This window comes from Etheostoma cragini, chromosome 10 (assembly GCF_013103735.1).
Source record: "Etheostoma cragini isolate CJK2018 chromosome 10, CSU_Ecrag_1.0, whole genome shotgun sequence".
NCBI classification, from domain to species: Eukaryota; Metazoa; Chordata; class Actinopteri; order Perciformes; family Percidae; genus Etheostoma; species Etheostoma cragini.
Window position 1 is genome coordinate 24315685 of NC_048416.1, and position 16795 is coordinate 24332479.

The following is a 16795-nucleotide window of genomic DNA, read 5'->3' on the forward strand; positions in this document are numbered from 1 at the left end:
TTTTTTACTGTGAAACCTCAGCCCCCTCCACTGAATGCATTCCGCAGTTGCATCATGCACATTTTTAATGTCATTCTGTGTCAAGAATGATGTTGTACAGCATTGCTCATCATTGTCGATTATTCAGATACCGCTGTCTACGTGTGAAACGAAAACACAAGATGATGAGCCATAATTCAACCCAAGAAAAGAAATTTATGTCAATGGAATTGAGTCCATTGCAACTGAAAAGTTCCTAAAGTCACACAAAAAAAATCTTATGAAATGCTTGACTTCAATTGATGAGTAATACGTTAATCTTTTCACATGAAATATACTCTGTATTGGCTATATGGAAGTCAAATGTATGTATAGCTTGATTGTAATAGTTAAAATGTTTATGCTTTGAGAATTACTGAAAATTAAATCTAATTCATCCTCATTCATGGAAGAAGTTCAGTTTGCTATCAGTGGTAGAAAGACATGGGATAGTTTGCACATTGTAAAACTTGAGTGCCACAGTGACTTGAAGAGTTTTCAGTAGGTGATGTTGTTCATGGTATGATTTTCTTTTAGTAATAGTTTTATCACTCAATCATTGTGGAATATCAGAAGTGACCTTGACAGAATTGACAAATGAAATAGATTAATCCAACGGTTGTTTGCAGTTTGACGTGTTGTGACCAGTTCCATTTTGTCATGTTCTAGAGTGACTTTGCACTCTGTACTTTGTTATGTTGGTTTTCTAAGTCATACAAAATATTGTACTCCCATTGGGACAGTGTTCCCATTCCATGCTTTTACTGCACTGCCCACCTGTGTAGGGCTGACTGCCTGTGGCTTTGGTATTATTGGGCTAAGTGAAGACTGTATTTGATTATAATTGGAGGGAAAGATGCAAGCCATTCAAGCATGGTTCCCTATAGGCTCGGGTGCTCTGAATCCACCAACAAGTTTGGTGCAGACCCAACACAATGACTCCCTGTTACAACCAGCTTCTGCTTGTCAAAAACAGTTTAAATCACAGCAATTATTTTGTCGCCGCACTGGGAATAGTTGTTTTAGCTAAATTGTACCAACTGCGGTTGTACTCATGCCAAGTAGACTTAAACAAAGACTTGTATTATAGCGCAATAACCAATGAGTCACAGTCTAACAAATAGCTTAGTTTTATAGAACAAAATATTGAAAATGTTTGCAATGGCAACAAGAGAACCAACAATTTGATTCCATACATTAGATCATTAAAAAGCACAAAAAATCTACAATTACACTAAATTACATTAAACAAAAATAATATCATAAACACGTGAAAAGAAATGTGGCAACTAACATCTGCGGTATTTTTCCTTTGACTAGCAAGGAAAGGGAAAACCTTAACTTGTGATCTTTAGTCCCTAAAGATCACAACAGTTCACATGTTTCTTTTGTAAAACATCCTCAGGATATAGCCTGAAATCCCCGTCCGTCTACAGCTTAGGCCTATTTTAGTCTGAGTGAAGTGAAAGGCCTTGGGTGGGATCATAAGGCAACTCTGTAAACAGGAAACGTCCATTCAAGACTAGGCTGGCTGGGCGCAACAATTTGGTGCAGATGCTAAACACAAGAAAACTATGATCAGGTATTGAATAGTGCACATCTCAAATCCTTAGCAGGCCTTCAAGATTTCAATACCACAAATTCCTCACAACAGACATGAATACATGGTTCAAGATTGTACTTAAACCCCTTTCACAGCGATGACTGTACCACGGTTACTTAGGTAGACAATTTGTGTTAGAATGAGGTAACCCTGCTCAGTCTATTCGGCTTTGCGGCCCTGGTAGCCAGGTGGGTTTGATCAGGGTAGACTAGGGTCGATTTCCGTGTCAATTGCACACGACCACGGTTGCTAACCGCCGGAGAGGGACAAAATATGTGACTGGTCAGAAATGACTGGGGCAGTCATCATAGGTTGCCGCCTATGTTTGCCGCATACTTTGAAAAAATAACAACATAAGTTTTGTCTCACTGTTTTGTCTCGCTACGTTTTTAGCGTAGACTGTATAAAGCTAGGATTTTCACAGGCAGCTTCAACAGCAGCAGAGCGGAGCGGTTCATTCATATCCCAACAGACTCCTGGCATTGGCTGTCCGGATGTTCACTAGTCTGCCGATGCTGAGCGGTAACAGAGTTTTACAAAACTCCCTATTAAAACTCAGCATTATAATGTAAATGTACAAACATAAGCTTTGTTGAACCGCTGTTACTTCCACTGTCGGCACCCGTCTCAAGCCTGCAGTTCAGTGCGGCTGCTGCAGTAGCGTGACCAGTCTTTTTTGTAAAATGAGTTGTGAAGCCAACAAAAAACTCCAACTTTCCTTTAAATGTTCTCCCCTTGTCTAAAAACAGTCAAAAACCCTGATCAGCCAACCCTAGCCCAACCCCGATAGTTGGTTTGAAAAGGGTGGCATAGTTGGCTTAATATTCATCAGTGGCTCTCACAGCACTTTTATCTCTTTGTAGCTGTTGTGACTTTAACTGGCAGCTTACCATATACAGTACATCATCAGCTCATATTGACTGAAGTGTTTTTTGTCACTTGCTTTTGAAAACAACACTGTCATTGTCTCCTTTTGGATGAAAGGTTTACAGTGTGACAATCACAGCCTTTGAGATAAAAAGGTGAGGAGTGGCACCTAACACCGGCAGGTGCTAGATCCCGCTTCATTGTGATGGCAAACCGTGAAAGAGCATAGATCTCAGTGTTGTCTAGATACAAACAAAGGCAAAGCTGCTGGCTCGCTCCCAGCTCAAAGTGAACGTGCCTTTCATTTGCCGATAGTATTGCAACCCAGAAACCCCTCTGTAGACACTCCAAACCTGAGACCACTGGCACTGCCAAGGCTGCATCCAAACCTTATTTAGGAATTTAGTGTGCCAGATTGCCAAATTGAAAACAGTAATTTTTATTTATTTGAGTATTATGTTCATATATTTAGGATCATGCATGCACATGTTTTCATGTGGCAAATTATGCCTCTAATAGATTTAGGTTAATTTGTTTTGAGTCCTTTCTGTTAAACCTGGCAGTACTTGTTTTTGTACCACAATGCAGTATATTTTACAAATGGTGTATTGGCAATGTAGGTAATTTTGTATTATTTAGGTGACCATTTTCTAAGCCGTTTTCTTGTGCACAAAAAAATGTGTTTTGGTAAGAGTTACTCATACAGGGGAAAAACTCAAAAAGGCATGTAATTAAATATACGTTTACTTAAGTAAATGACAAATGTGCCACAAATTATACATCTCAGTCAAGACAGCATATATTAGCGTTATCCAAATGTCCTTTCTCATATGTGGGTATTGTTTTACAGTGAAAAAAAACGTTATGCTGCCACAACAACATCAATACTTGTTCCTAAATTACAGTACTGCAGATTTTACATGCAATTTCTTAGCGACAAACTAACTCCAATGTCCCTTTAGTGACCAGGGAGTGTTTGTGGCCTTGAGGCCCTAACAGAGAAAATCTAGCATGTGTGAAAGCAGTTCTCGTATTGAAAGACTTTCTCTGGTTGTTCCCTAGCAACCAGCATCCAGAGTAGCATTGTAATGCTGGAATGACTTTATCCAGAAGGCCATAGCAGAAAGCAGCAGGCATTTAAAATATTGATTATTAAATTATTTCCATAAATGTTTCAGTGGGATTAATGGCTTTGCAGTTGGGGAAACCGACCAAATGAATCCGCTCAGAGCAAATTATTGAACCCAGTTGGGAATCTGTTATTTTTTTCTCCCATTGTGCAACTCTGGGGGATTTCATTAGTAACTCTCCTCCAGCCTTTGACTTCTATTTGTGTCAAGCTAATTGGACAGAAGAAAGGGGGGGAAGTTGAAACCAAGCATTTGTTTTTATCATTTAGGCCACCAAGCAAGTCATTTGCCCCTGGAAGATTAAAGCACATCCCCATCCCATTTCATCCACCCTACCCTTTTCTCCTTGTTTTCCCTTTGAGCTCTTATGAATTGATCTTTATAGGATGTTACGTAACTTTGTGATTATTGCGCTGCACCTCTTTGAGGCCTTTGTTTGGGCGAGACGGAGCGGGTTTCATTTGGCCGGACAGTTGGCTTTGTTCCCGGGTACGGACCTGCTACGATGAGGTTCAATGACAGAACTGAGAGACCTCTTTGTGTCCAGTGTCGGTCAGAGTCCACTGTTAAATCCACATTAAGCCATTGTTGTGGTTAAGGCAGAATGTTTATGGCTAAACTAAGAGTTGTGGTTTACCTGAGACATCCTGATAGTCTTTATTTAAACAAAAATTTTAAGATTTATTGTGCTGTTTTCACATCATCTTTTAATAAGCCATTTTCAATAGTTTGTTATAAATTAAGCTAAATCAACAGTAGTGATGCACCACAAATCCAGTTTTTCAAACCACAAATTGGAAATTGAATTGAATTGAAATGTCTTATCCTAAATATGACGTATATTCCATTAGCACTTCAACTATTATCAATTAAATAGGGTTAGATTATTATTTCCATTTAATAATTTGGTTTATAAATCAGAAAATAGCAAAAAATTCCCTGTACAAAGTTTTAAAATCCCCAAAACACTAACTATAGTGTAATGACAATAAAAGCAGCACATCCTCATGTGTGACCCTGAAATATGTGAAATATTGCATCTTTGGCTCGCTCTCTGAACTGAAAATCCAACACTGGATGCATTACTGTTAATTGTGCAGACCTACAGTAGATGGATGCAGTGTGCCAATGCTATGTTTATAGTTGGATACAGTGGTGGACTCTGAGAGCAATGCTGTGATCATGGACTGTGTCATTTGTTGCAAATAATGGCCCTGATTTTGGTGTAAAATTGTGACCTATGTTCAGCCCAGATGGATGCAAGATGTCACTGGTATCCAATCCAAGAACAGACTGTGCTTAAGCTTTAGGAGTAATTTTGACAGCAAATTAGTTGGTAGAAAGCAGCTTGAAAAATCAACACTCGTGGTGTGAAGCAGGCAGTTGTTTTCACTAAGAAGGATTTAAAAACCCACTGATCCCTACCTGCTTAGCAACAAACGGCAAACAGACACAGTTAGTGACTAGCTGGTGAACCTATTAGAGCACTCAGGAGCCAGATAGTTCAATCAGCAGTTGGTAGAGACCAAAAACAGAGCTATAAGAGACTGAATATTGGACTTACATTCATCATGCTGCACCGTAATTGCAGGATGGGTAAATCACAACTCCACAACTTGTTTCTGCAGCCCAAAGTGACATTGTCAGTTATTGCAGATAAATGTTAAAGCTTGCCTTACTATCCAAACAACAACGGCATGTTCAAGAGCAGGAGATCAACTTCATTTTCCTCATTACACTTTCCGAGTCTAATCCCGGAACTTTAATTTATTCGTGTGAAGCTGTTGATAGCTTTGACTTCTGTGTGACAGTACTCTGGTATTATGGTGTGTGACCGAGTCAGCCTATACCATTCAGTGACAACTAGATGGCTGTGAGATCCTATGTCAGTGTGGCTTGAGTGACTAATACTATCTGGATAATATTAAAATGGACCAGGCAGATGCGGGAAAAAGAAACATTTCTTACTTGTAGGACAACTTGGTTTGTTTTTACCCTCAAGGACAACAGTGCAGCATTGTGTCCTTACAGGGTTTACTGCAGAATCTGAATTAGTAATCCGTACACGTGCTAAGCAAGAAATCACCCTTTCTTAGCTGGTGCATTTCTTTGTATAAATCCCACTGATATTAAGTGAATTAATAAAATTGTTCTGTACTATTAGCACTTAACTTAGAGCAACTCTCCTCCTGAGGTACAAAATCCAGCTAGTAACTTCAGTATTTTTGTTATTCTGTGGAAATAGAGAGACCTTTCACATGTTTCTTTACATTATTGTTCATAGAAAAATGTCTGTCACGTCTGAGTTATGGCAGGGGGCTATAGTGTAGCAGTGCTAGGCTAAAGACACACAACCTCTGTCAGCTCGCTGCAGCACTGATCGAAGCAGATGGGTTGGAGAGGTGAGTTAACCCTTAGCATTCATTTTGAAATACTTACTGTGAAGACACATTTGTCGGTTTTCCATGAAACATACACACCTTTTTATTATTCAACATCCTTTTGAATAGCTTCACAATTCTTACAGATTACTAAGACTCACTTTCTGCTGCCACTTATGCTGTCTACCATGCATCTAATTTGCATGTCTCAATAGACCGAGTGCATTTCAGTTCTTGGGTACTTGAGAGTTTTATACTGGAAGGCTGTTCAGTAAGTGCAGCTAAGCTCATTCACATGCCTCCCTGAGTCCTGTTCCGGCTAGTCACCATGTCCACCAGCTGCCCGGCCACGGTGGGAAATAAACAGCAGCTCTTAAGAGCTTTTCAATTTAGTCTGTGACTGCAAAGTTGTTTTGCTCCACCAGCCACTTCAGCCACCCACCTTCATTCAGGGGTGTAATCATACTCACTAAATTCCATCAAGCTTGTGTAGAAGTGAAAGTCATAGTATGGTTGGATGTATTTGAAGCTTTCTTGTAAACAAAAAAAGAGTCCCATTTTCTTCTAAAACACTTCTGAACAGGTGGCAGTGGATGTTTGATTGTTTGTCCAGTACCTAGTTCAGCATCCGAGGCAGAGCATAAGAAAGAGAGAGGGCCATCTGTTCTGCTAGTTTAAACTGTTGAGTTAACACCGAGTGCTCAATGTTAATAAAACAGCTAATTAGCTTTGTGTAGTTGCGTAACAGCGCATAGTTGATCAGCACTCGCGGTTCGGATTGCTTGTGAATTGCGGATCAATTGCAAAGTTTGTGAAATGCATTTTACTGTCACTAGGCTTATAAATCTCTATGAAGAGTTGTTGTAAAAAGACAAAGGCAACGACATTTTTACTTCACGTGAACTGCCCATACGAGTGTTGTCTAACAGGGATTTTAGAAGACACAAACTAGCACTTGGTCATTGCTGTTGTCATCCTTGTGGTGCATTCAAAGTTATTGTAAAATATTGTTTTCTCATCTGTTTATGTTGTTTATCTGCAATTTATTGGGGGAAATAATTATTGTTGAAAGTTAATAGTTGATGTTTTAATAAATCCTTTAAATTACCCCTATTTTCTGCTGATCAAAAAATTGAATGGATCCGTGACTTCAAACCGTGATCCGAAACGTGATTTTTCTGGTCCGTTGCACCTCTGAGCATATGCCAACTTCCTTTAGACAATTTGAAGTGTTACTTGATTTTCTCCTTCTTCAGTCAGTTCAAAATATACATAAATAGTTGTTAAAGTACAGCAAGCAGCGTAATTCTAGGTTTGATGACATGGATACGCTGTCTGGATCCTTTTGTTAGGTCTTTTGAAAGGTTAACTCAAACTCATGGAATGAATCTCGTGTTTTAAAAATGAGCCAGTGAAATCCTTCGCTATCATCACATGCTGTGTCTTTGTAAAACGGTTGCTCAGACCTCGGCGTTAGCCACAGATAGCGGCGTAGCGGCGCTCGTCACTGTGTGACCTTGTTGTAGCCCACAAAGCCTCCACCTGCTCTCTCACACAGGCTAATGGATAAAAATACCCAGCAGATCCCACACTCTCTGTCAATACAGATTCAAGGACAGCTGCCGGCCACACTGTTAACACAGGGAATGTACAAACAAAGGCAAGGGAATGCACACACGCACATATGAACACAAACAGAGACATCCACACAGTGGCACCCAGTGGGAACATCATACTGCTGTCCCTGAGGTGTATGATGAATGTTGTGCACATTTGCAATAAACTGCAGTCGCTGCTGTTTTGTCTGCTTCAGGGGGGCGGTCCTACTCAGTCCCACTTGGCACACTGATACAGACATGCTGCGGCATTTGTGCTGAACAGACAATATAATGCAATATATTGCCATTAGCAGATACTGCACCGTAGGCATCATGACCTCCCAACCTTCAACACTAGCTGTCCGACTCCCAGTGGTCTGTTTACCTCGTTACACGGCTACAGGCTGTTTACCTCCTCATTCAGCAGCTCTGTCCACTTCATTATGCCCAAACACTGAATTTAAATTGTTATTAAGTCACTGATGCAGCCATATGCTCTTTATTAAACAGCCAGACATTGATGACACTGACATTTTAAACTATGCAAATCCACAGTAACGTCTAGTGTGGAGAATGTAGAAAATGAAAAGTGCCATTGTGTTTGCTTTAAATGGAAATGACATTTAGCAGATGGACTAATGAACCCCGGTAAGACCTGAGGGACAGTGTGCTTTGATCTATTGCCAGGTAAATTATGGCTGTGACTAACAATTATATTCCTTATGGTTTAATTTGATTACATTTTTGACCTATGAAATGTCAGAAAATAGCCAACAATGCAGTTTTCCCCAGGTGACAACTTGTTTTGTCTAACCAACACCAACATATTTACTTTCACATCAGACAAACAAAAGCATTAATTTCTTACATCTGAGAAGCTAGTAAATAGGAAGTTTTGGCATTTTTGCTTAAAAATTCTTTAACCTATTTATCAATTATCAAAATAGTTGCCAATTCTTCTTTTTGATCGACTAGTCAAATAATTGACCAATCGCTTCAGCTCTAGTGGAAATATATTAATTACTGCAAGTAAATGTATTACATTTTAGCAATCATGAGGGATGATTTTAATGGTCTAAAAGGTACTTTGAGGAATTCACTAAACGTTTTAGTTTTTATCTTTAAGCTATGGGAATATTTAAGGAAAGAAACTTAATTCAAATGCGTGTCAATCAGTTGATTTGTTAGCAGATTAACGGACAATTACTTCATACTTGATTCATTAATTAAGTAATCTTGTTTTTGTCTTATGCAAAAGTAAACTAGAAATTATTATTGAGAGAATTATTATTTTTTTCTTTTGTTTTATAGACAAAACAATTTTGTTTTATCGAGAGAATAAGTAGCACATTAGTTGATGATGAAAAAAGTTGTTAGTTGTAGTATCTTGTAAGGCCGGTAGTGTCCCAGCAGGCCCCGAGATGCACGGTCCTAATCAGTCGAGCCAGATGGCTCCCCCACTTGGTATGCCATATACCTTCCATAGGTTAGGGAGCAGTGGGGGGGTGGAGGCACGAATGAGATGGCCGCTTTAGGCCTTGTGTGCGTGTCTATTGGTGTGGACACTGAGAAATAATCTAGCCAGTGTCATCTGAGGAATGCGTGCCTCACCCCCGGCCTGACACACAAGATGGCCCCTCTGCTGTCACGGTAACAGGATCCAGGAATACCGACGCATCACTGACTGAGGGGTCGGCGTGGAAAAGCAAACCTGGTAAAGGTCAGATCCTTCAAAAGGGAATGCTGTGCTGTGGGGCAGCACAAAGATTAATAAAATACAATATTTTCCCTAATTACAAGAGGCTAGATTTGGTTCAACCTAAATAACGTTGTAATTTGCTTTAGAATGAAAAATTGTTAGGCATTATAATCTCCTTTTTTGCTAACCAATGAATAAGAAAGCAATATAGAAAATCCACACAACCACAGATGTTGTAGTTCAGACAGAAATTATCATTTCTTTAATCACGGTTATGTCACCCTAATGAGCTGTTTTTGCATACCACGTCCTCATTGTTTGATTCCAACCTTGAAGGGGCCACGGTAAAGTTCAAAGGGTGAGGGTATGGAGTGAAAAGCCCCCGCCGCGGTGACAAGAGAGCAATTGTTATAAAACTAGGTCGTCCAGGCTCCCAAGTCACGAGGGATTAATTTGTGCTTTTCGCAGCTATTTTCTGAAACACAAGACAACAAATCCTCCCCGCACAAAGTGCCGTGATTAAAACGGCCATTCCGTCTCTGACTGCCAGGGATCAAGGTCGTAAGCATCTTAGACAGGGATGGTGTAATGAGCCGACTGGTAGAAAGACACAGCTTGTTCCCCTGAATGCAGCCTCTTGCAAACTGGAAACTGCAGTCGTCAATACTGCAGTTTTAATGTGATGTTTATTTGCATTATTTTGAGTCGCAAGTGATGAGCTGTGCAATTTATCGACACTCCCATGTTCCATTGTCAAGTTCCCATTTAGGGGGGGGGGGGGTGAATCAATACAGCATAGTATCGCTATATTTTCAGTGGCAATACTGTATCGATACACAGGCGCCAAGTATCGATCTTTCATTATGTATGTGTTGGTCAGTTTGTCTGCTTAACAATTCCATTTTGCAGCAATACAATTGAAATGATATAAACAAACAGAGAAATGTATTTTTAGATCAAACAGATGACAAAGTTTCCTTTTAGGGACATAATTTGAAATTGGGGAAAAAATTAGAAGTTGGGAAAAAAGTAATGAATTGCAATATATGCCAGAATATTGCAATAATATCTCATTGTGGTATAAGTATGGTGATGGTAACGTATCGGGAGTCGTCTGGTGATTCCCATCCCTAGTTCCCATTTAGTTACACACCAGGGAAAGTTATTAGCTTACAAGGATTTAAAACGTAGCTGATGATGTAAAGTGTGTCAGGCTCTACAGCTCGTTGTATTTGAACTAACACACGTCAGAGCACAGGCAGTGCTGACGGAATTCATATGCCTCACAGTAGCCAGTTACCCTGGTTTCTCTTCCCCTGTTTCTGTTTATCTCCCTGTTGGCTTAATAAGAATAACAGTAGAATTGGCAGACATACTCTTTGATTTTACTTGTATGGGGATTTTAATAGAGTGATACGAAATGTTCATTGTAGCCCTATATACATTGCATTAAAACTGATTTTTAATCTGATTTATACCACTGCATAGTCTCCCTTTTACATGGCAACTAGATGTGAAACAATTGGTCCGTTAATCAGTATTTTATCATTTTATCTTACATAATGTATTGTATTTTTATTGAGCTGTGTGCAGTGTTACATCTTGTGTGGAAAGAAACTGTCTACAGTGCATTGCCCAACCAGGCCCTTTTTGATTAGTGCAGATAAAAACCTCCACTGGTAATAGACTTTTTTAGATGAAAGTACAACAAATGTCTTGCAGCTCGGCCATGGAGTAAAAAACACGTCGTTGGGATCCCTTGATCGAAGAATTCCCTCGACAAGCGTAGGGTTTAGCATGCACAAATGCAGACGGCTGAAGATGTTGATTTTGTCATCAAAGGAGACACCGTCATTGATTTACTCTGCTGGGTGACTCAGTGAGGGCAACGTACAACTGAAGTAGCCTGCATCTGTCTGGTTTTATGAGGTTATACCACTTAATCGGTCATTCCTTCACAATATAAAAGTGTAACCTCACGCTGCATCGGTCCCTTGACACACATTTCAAGATAAGTCTTTCTACTCTGAGTCACTGCTCTTTAAAAAGGTTGCAATACTCATTTCTATTCACAGTTTTTCACAGAAGTTTACGACAGTAGACATTAAACGGGAAATTTGTAGTTTGTATTGATTGGAACTAAATGCAGGGATGTGTTGAAATATCAGTATGTGATGATCAATTAGATGCAAAAGCTGTTTAGGTCATACGAAATGCCCTTTACCACCCTACCTGAGACTTTTTTGTTTATCTCTCCCACAGTGTCCCATTGTTTATGAAAGGTTGCAGCCCCTTTCTGTAATGTGTGTCTACTGTGGGTGATAGATGCATGCAGAGGTCTGCTATCTGCACTCAGCCAGAGCCAAATGAATAAATGGATTGACCATTTGTGCCACAGTGAAAGGACTCAACTGAAGGAAAGCTTCCTATCTGGCAAACAGACACTGTGGTGTTAAAAGATAAGAAAAGCGGAGGTGCTTCTTAAGCATAGTTTAGGGTGATCCAGGGGTGCTGAATCATTCAAAATCACAGTTATGGTAAATGGACTGCATTCATTTAGCACCTTTCTACCGTACCGGACAAAGAGCTTAACAATTTGCTTGTGATTGACCCATTCACACACACATTCAAACACTGATGGTGGCGGGATTAGTAGACAATTTATCAGTTCAACCATTTGTGAAAATGTAATGATTTGCAACTTTTTGACATTGTTATTTTATTGAAAGTTGAATGTTTTGAATGTAATGTAATGTCCTCTGGGAAATTGTGACAAGCATTTTTCACTACTCGGACCAGTCGATTGATGTCAGATGCAATTTAGTTTCTCTTACATTTAATTTAGACAATTAGTTGATTGACTGACAATTAATTAACAACTGTTTTGTATATTTTATTTAATATTTTAGGTCAAGAAAATATGCAAAACACTCTGCTGACTGCAAATTCTCTTTGTCATACGTGGCAGTAAATTATCTTGAACATTGGAATTTTTATATAAATCCTGTTTCCTTGTGTCATCGTACATGTCAAACAGTCGGTATGCAGCAAAACAAACAACATTGTTTTTATCACTTTTGGTCGCTGATCTTTTCTTTTTACTCTTGATATATTTTCACATGAAACTGTATTTGTTTTCACTGCACCCTTAGGCTCCTCCGTTTTCTTGTAAGTCTCCATGAACACAATGCAGGAAAAACATCACAACTTCCTTGACCTCTCTTTGGCCCCTGAATGCTCAGCCACTCAACTGGCTGGCACCGGGCCCAACACTGCACCCTCTCCTTCTGGGGCCTAACATAATGGGTGGAAAACAGAGGACGTCTTAGTCGGTGTGTTTGGGCCCCAGACAGGGAAGACTGTTATTGTTTAATTTGTACCAAGGAGAGGAAATGCCTCCGTCCGTTTGGCTGCATTGCACCGCTACCATTCCACCCACACATAAAGGTATAAAGCAATGACATATATATTCATCAAGGAAGTAACCGGGGAGGCTTACAAAGATGGTTGACCGTATGTAACTGGTATGCGAGGAATGTCAGTCGTAGTTTTGCGCGAACAGCTTTGAAGTGTGCAAAGCATTTATTAAGAACAGCGTCTTGGTACTTGGTATTTTTTTCCCTCCATGGGGGTCACCTGTATTCCTGGAAGGATTAGTTTGGAAAAGGAAAGAGGGATTAGGTGTTACTAGTGTAACCTAGGAGGTTTGGCTACCCCCCCAAAAGCCAGCAGGCTTTTTTAGTTATTGTTTTGAAATGAACAAGCTTTGTCTTTATTCAGCACACACAATGGGCAGCATTTTGGCTCTAGCCTTCATCAGCATGTCCTAGTTCTAGCTACCCACTGCTCTTGGTCTGATCTCCTTCCTGTTTCTGCTCTGTGAGAGGCTGTTGGCCCTGCTTTCAGCCTAATATGTAAATGAACATGAAGCAGGCTAAGTGATGTTGAAAGCACAGATCAAACATCCTCCGCTTTTGATCTCTACTAAGAGCCAAAAGCACACCTAAACGAATCCGCTGTGAGAATAATTAAAGTCCATGTAAGGTCTTTTGTTTTTTGAACATGAAATTGTTAGAAACAAATCAATCACATGAAGAAAAAAAAAGCGCTGAAACTGTCAGTGAAATTGTGAAGATTTCTTTGTGTTTTGATGATCAGGTCCATGTCCTAAAACCATCATGGATCCTCCCCCTGTGCACTTTGTGGTGATTGTGTTTGGCTCCATCTTTAAGGAGGCCAGAAAAAGAAAATCCGACCGGAAAATGTAGGGCCCAGGGAGTGGAAAAGATGGGGTCCTTTACATTCTTTCCATACAGTCAATCTGAAATATTTGAGACTGAAGCCACAATTGATGGTTTTGCATATTTCTCCCTGTGAGGCTGAGTTTAAGTGGCGCTGTTTTATTCACTGTGATGTCACCGTGGAAGGGGGAAAAGCAGTACTGCCACCTAGTGGTGACCTTCTGTCTGGATTATCAGATACAGCTTTTGCTCCTAGGGAATTTCTTTCTACCACAGTCAGAGTTGATCTGCGTGTTGTTTCTTTCCACCTTCTGCACTCGACGGAGAGATGGTAACTATATAGTATTCAGGCCTATATGTATACAGTTTCCTTTTCAGCCAAACATTAGTTTTAGGTTTTTAAGGTCTCTGAGGGAGATTAACTAAAGCTGGAAGTGAGTTCAAAAAAAAGTTCCTGGAATAGTTTGAGACTCCTTAAAGTATGTAGCACCCAAAAAAACATGTAAATCCGGGCTCTTTTACTAAGTGAATTGGTATTATCCTGATGAATTAATGAATCATGTTGTTAACTTTTGTTAACCTTTTTATATTGAATGAGTAATCTGACCAAACCCGCAAATGGTTACATTTCTGGCACTTTTGCTTCAAAATATGACTTCATCAATAAATGTATCAATATCACAATAGTTGCCAGTTAATTCTGAGCCTATCAACTAATTGATTTATATCATCATTCAGCTCTACCCCTGCACACAGTTTAAATCATTTTCCATTAACCTTTAAGGTCACCTTCATATTGAGTTTATTGCTCTCTGACCTGTAGTTTGCATCTATTTTAACCTTTTGTACATGAATAGGACATTTTTATTTGCATTTACAGTTCAGCATACACGTGTCTTACGTGCCATTTACTGTACCTCAATATCCAAAATATACTCAGGGATGCTACAGTTCCTCGGCTACCCAGCAGGTGGCAGTATGTGTCTGCACATTGCCTCTTTCCAACCCTGGGCTGTGCTGTTTCACTGACCACTGCCGCTTTGGACATAAGGATTTGGTTAGTGAGGATATCACTGTGTAAGTAAGTGATTAAAATGTATGTATACAGCGCTTTTCACAGAGCCATAAAGTGCTTTACAATACATATAGACAATTAAACACGGTAGAAAAATAGTCTAAGAATAGAAAGTACAAATACAACAGATAAAATGATCAGTAAATAAAAGACATAGGTTACCCAAAAACTAGATTTAACAAGTGTGTCTTCACTTGGCCCATAAAACTGTCCACTGTGGGACGTATCAGGACCAGGCAGCCATGAGGACAGTTTCTTTCTGTGTCCACTTCATAAAGACCAAGCCCAAATAGCAAAAAGCATTTAAGCTGACATTAAGAGACCAAGAGCCGGTTGTGTAGTTTTATAACACTGCTTGGATGTTGTGTCACATATTTGTTGAGTGACATGTTTTTTTGTAGCATATTTTACTACATTTTTATCAACGTTAAATGTGGTGTTTTCCACTTTTTGTTGGGTCTAATAGGAACATCTGAATTTAACCTTTGAATTCCGGTTCACACTGAGCAAATAGGTAGAGTATTTTGGGTGTATTACTTATTTGCTGCTTGGTTGGAGGATGTTGTTTATTTCGGTGCAGCTGAGTTTCATGTATCTGTTGTAGGGTGTGAAAAACAGTATTAATAATCTTTTTTTTTAGACTTGGACTCATCGGGCTTCAAGTCAAGTGGTACAGTTTGGAAATAGTGGCCGAGTGTTTCATGATAAGTGGTCTTAAATTGGATATCAATGTTTTTTTTGGAAGTTGTGGGATAAAAAACAATTGGTTTGATTATGTTACAGATGTTTCTATTGATTATTTTCTATTTCTTGAATCAGAAAAAAATCTGAAAAACTAACCACAGTAAGGATTCTAACACCGGCGTGATTCTTTCTTCTGACACAGACATTGAGACACCAAACCAGCAAAAACAAAGTGTTATTCAACTTTTCAATATTTCAATAACATTACGATTGGTGTTCTCATAAATGTATCCAAGTGACAAGGTTGCCATTCTATATTTTATATATATTTGTGTGTGTGTGTGTGTGTGTGTGTGTGTGTGTGTGTGTGTGTGTGTGTGTGTGTGTGTGTGTGTGTGTGTGTGTGTGTGTGTGTGTGTGTGTGTGTGTGTGTGTGTGTGTACGTCTGGAAGGGATCTTAACACAGAGTCTCTGTTTTCCCTCTACTCTGCTGTCACCACATCTACCTTCAGTTGCCGCCGGCAAAGGCATCCCAGTAGCTGCAACCAGCACTGCAACACACACACACACACACACACACACACACACACACACACACACACACACAGTCAGTACCCCAGTGTGTACCAATAGACAGTGCAGTAGCTGTACTGGCTGCCAGCTCTCAGAGAGGGCCACTTTGTTTCACCTCTGACTTGGATTCCCGCCAAGCTATCCGAGAGTCGCTCACTGGGTCACTTGATGAAGTAATTGAATGGGGAGTTTATAGTTGTGTAGTAGTTTGTTTATTTTTTCTCTGCGAGTTGCTTTATTGCTCTCTAATCCAATGCACAAATCAGTGTCACTGTGTTTGTAAAAGTTTTTTTCCGTTGAATAAGTAGCCAGTTTGTCTGCTGTGGAATGAATAATCAGTATTATACAATATAATCATTGCTGGGGTGTGTTTGAGTTGTCTTTTGTTGACATGTTTTGCTCAGTGGAATGGAGTAGGAGTGTTTAGAAGATTGTTGATTGACTGAAAATGACAATTCTGAGAAATGATTGATCTTTAAATCATTTGTCAGACTAATATGCCAAATTCTCATTGGTTTCAGCCTCACACATTATGAGAATTTGCTGATTTTCTTTGTTTCGTACCATTTAAGAATTATCTATAATAAAAGTTATCTTCAGTGGCAGCCCTGGTGAGGATTAATGACAGTTTTGTGCTATTGCATTAAAGTAATGTTATATTATATATATAGTTATATTTCACCATGCATAACCGGATATTTTGGCCACCTTATTGGCATTGCAACATGATGTAAACACAACGTCGACATTAAGCACACTCACCTCAAAAAAGTTGATATGGTGAAATTGTTAGCAAACAGTCCAGTTACACATCCAAAATATCTTGCTGTTCAGCAGCCAAATGCTCCCCTGTGTTCATTAGGTGTTCACCGATTTTCTGTCTGCCATTTGGTGCTGAGGAGGTTTATAGCAGTTTTATTGGAGCT

The 16795-nt window shown here is 39.5% G+C and overlaps 1 protein-coding gene and 1 long non-coding RNA gene across 11 annotated transcripts in view; one reads left to right on the plus strand and one right to left on the minus strand.

Annotated features, from left to right (window-relative positions):
• rapgef2 (Rap guanine nucleotide exchange factor (GEF) 2) overlaps nucleotides 1-16795 on the plus strand; it is a 104885-nt gene that overhangs the window by 11933 nt on the left and 76157 nt on the right. The gene's annotated exons all lie outside the window — the stretch shown is intronic.
• LOC117951282 lies at nucleotides 2013-14830 on the minus strand. Its single transcript, XR_004658127.1, has 3 exons — nucleotides 14821-14830; nucleotides 6438-6441; nucleotides 2013-2094 (listed from the first exon to the last, which is right to left on the minus strand). It is a non-coding gene; the product is annotated as an uncharacterized LOC117951282 (long non-coding RNA).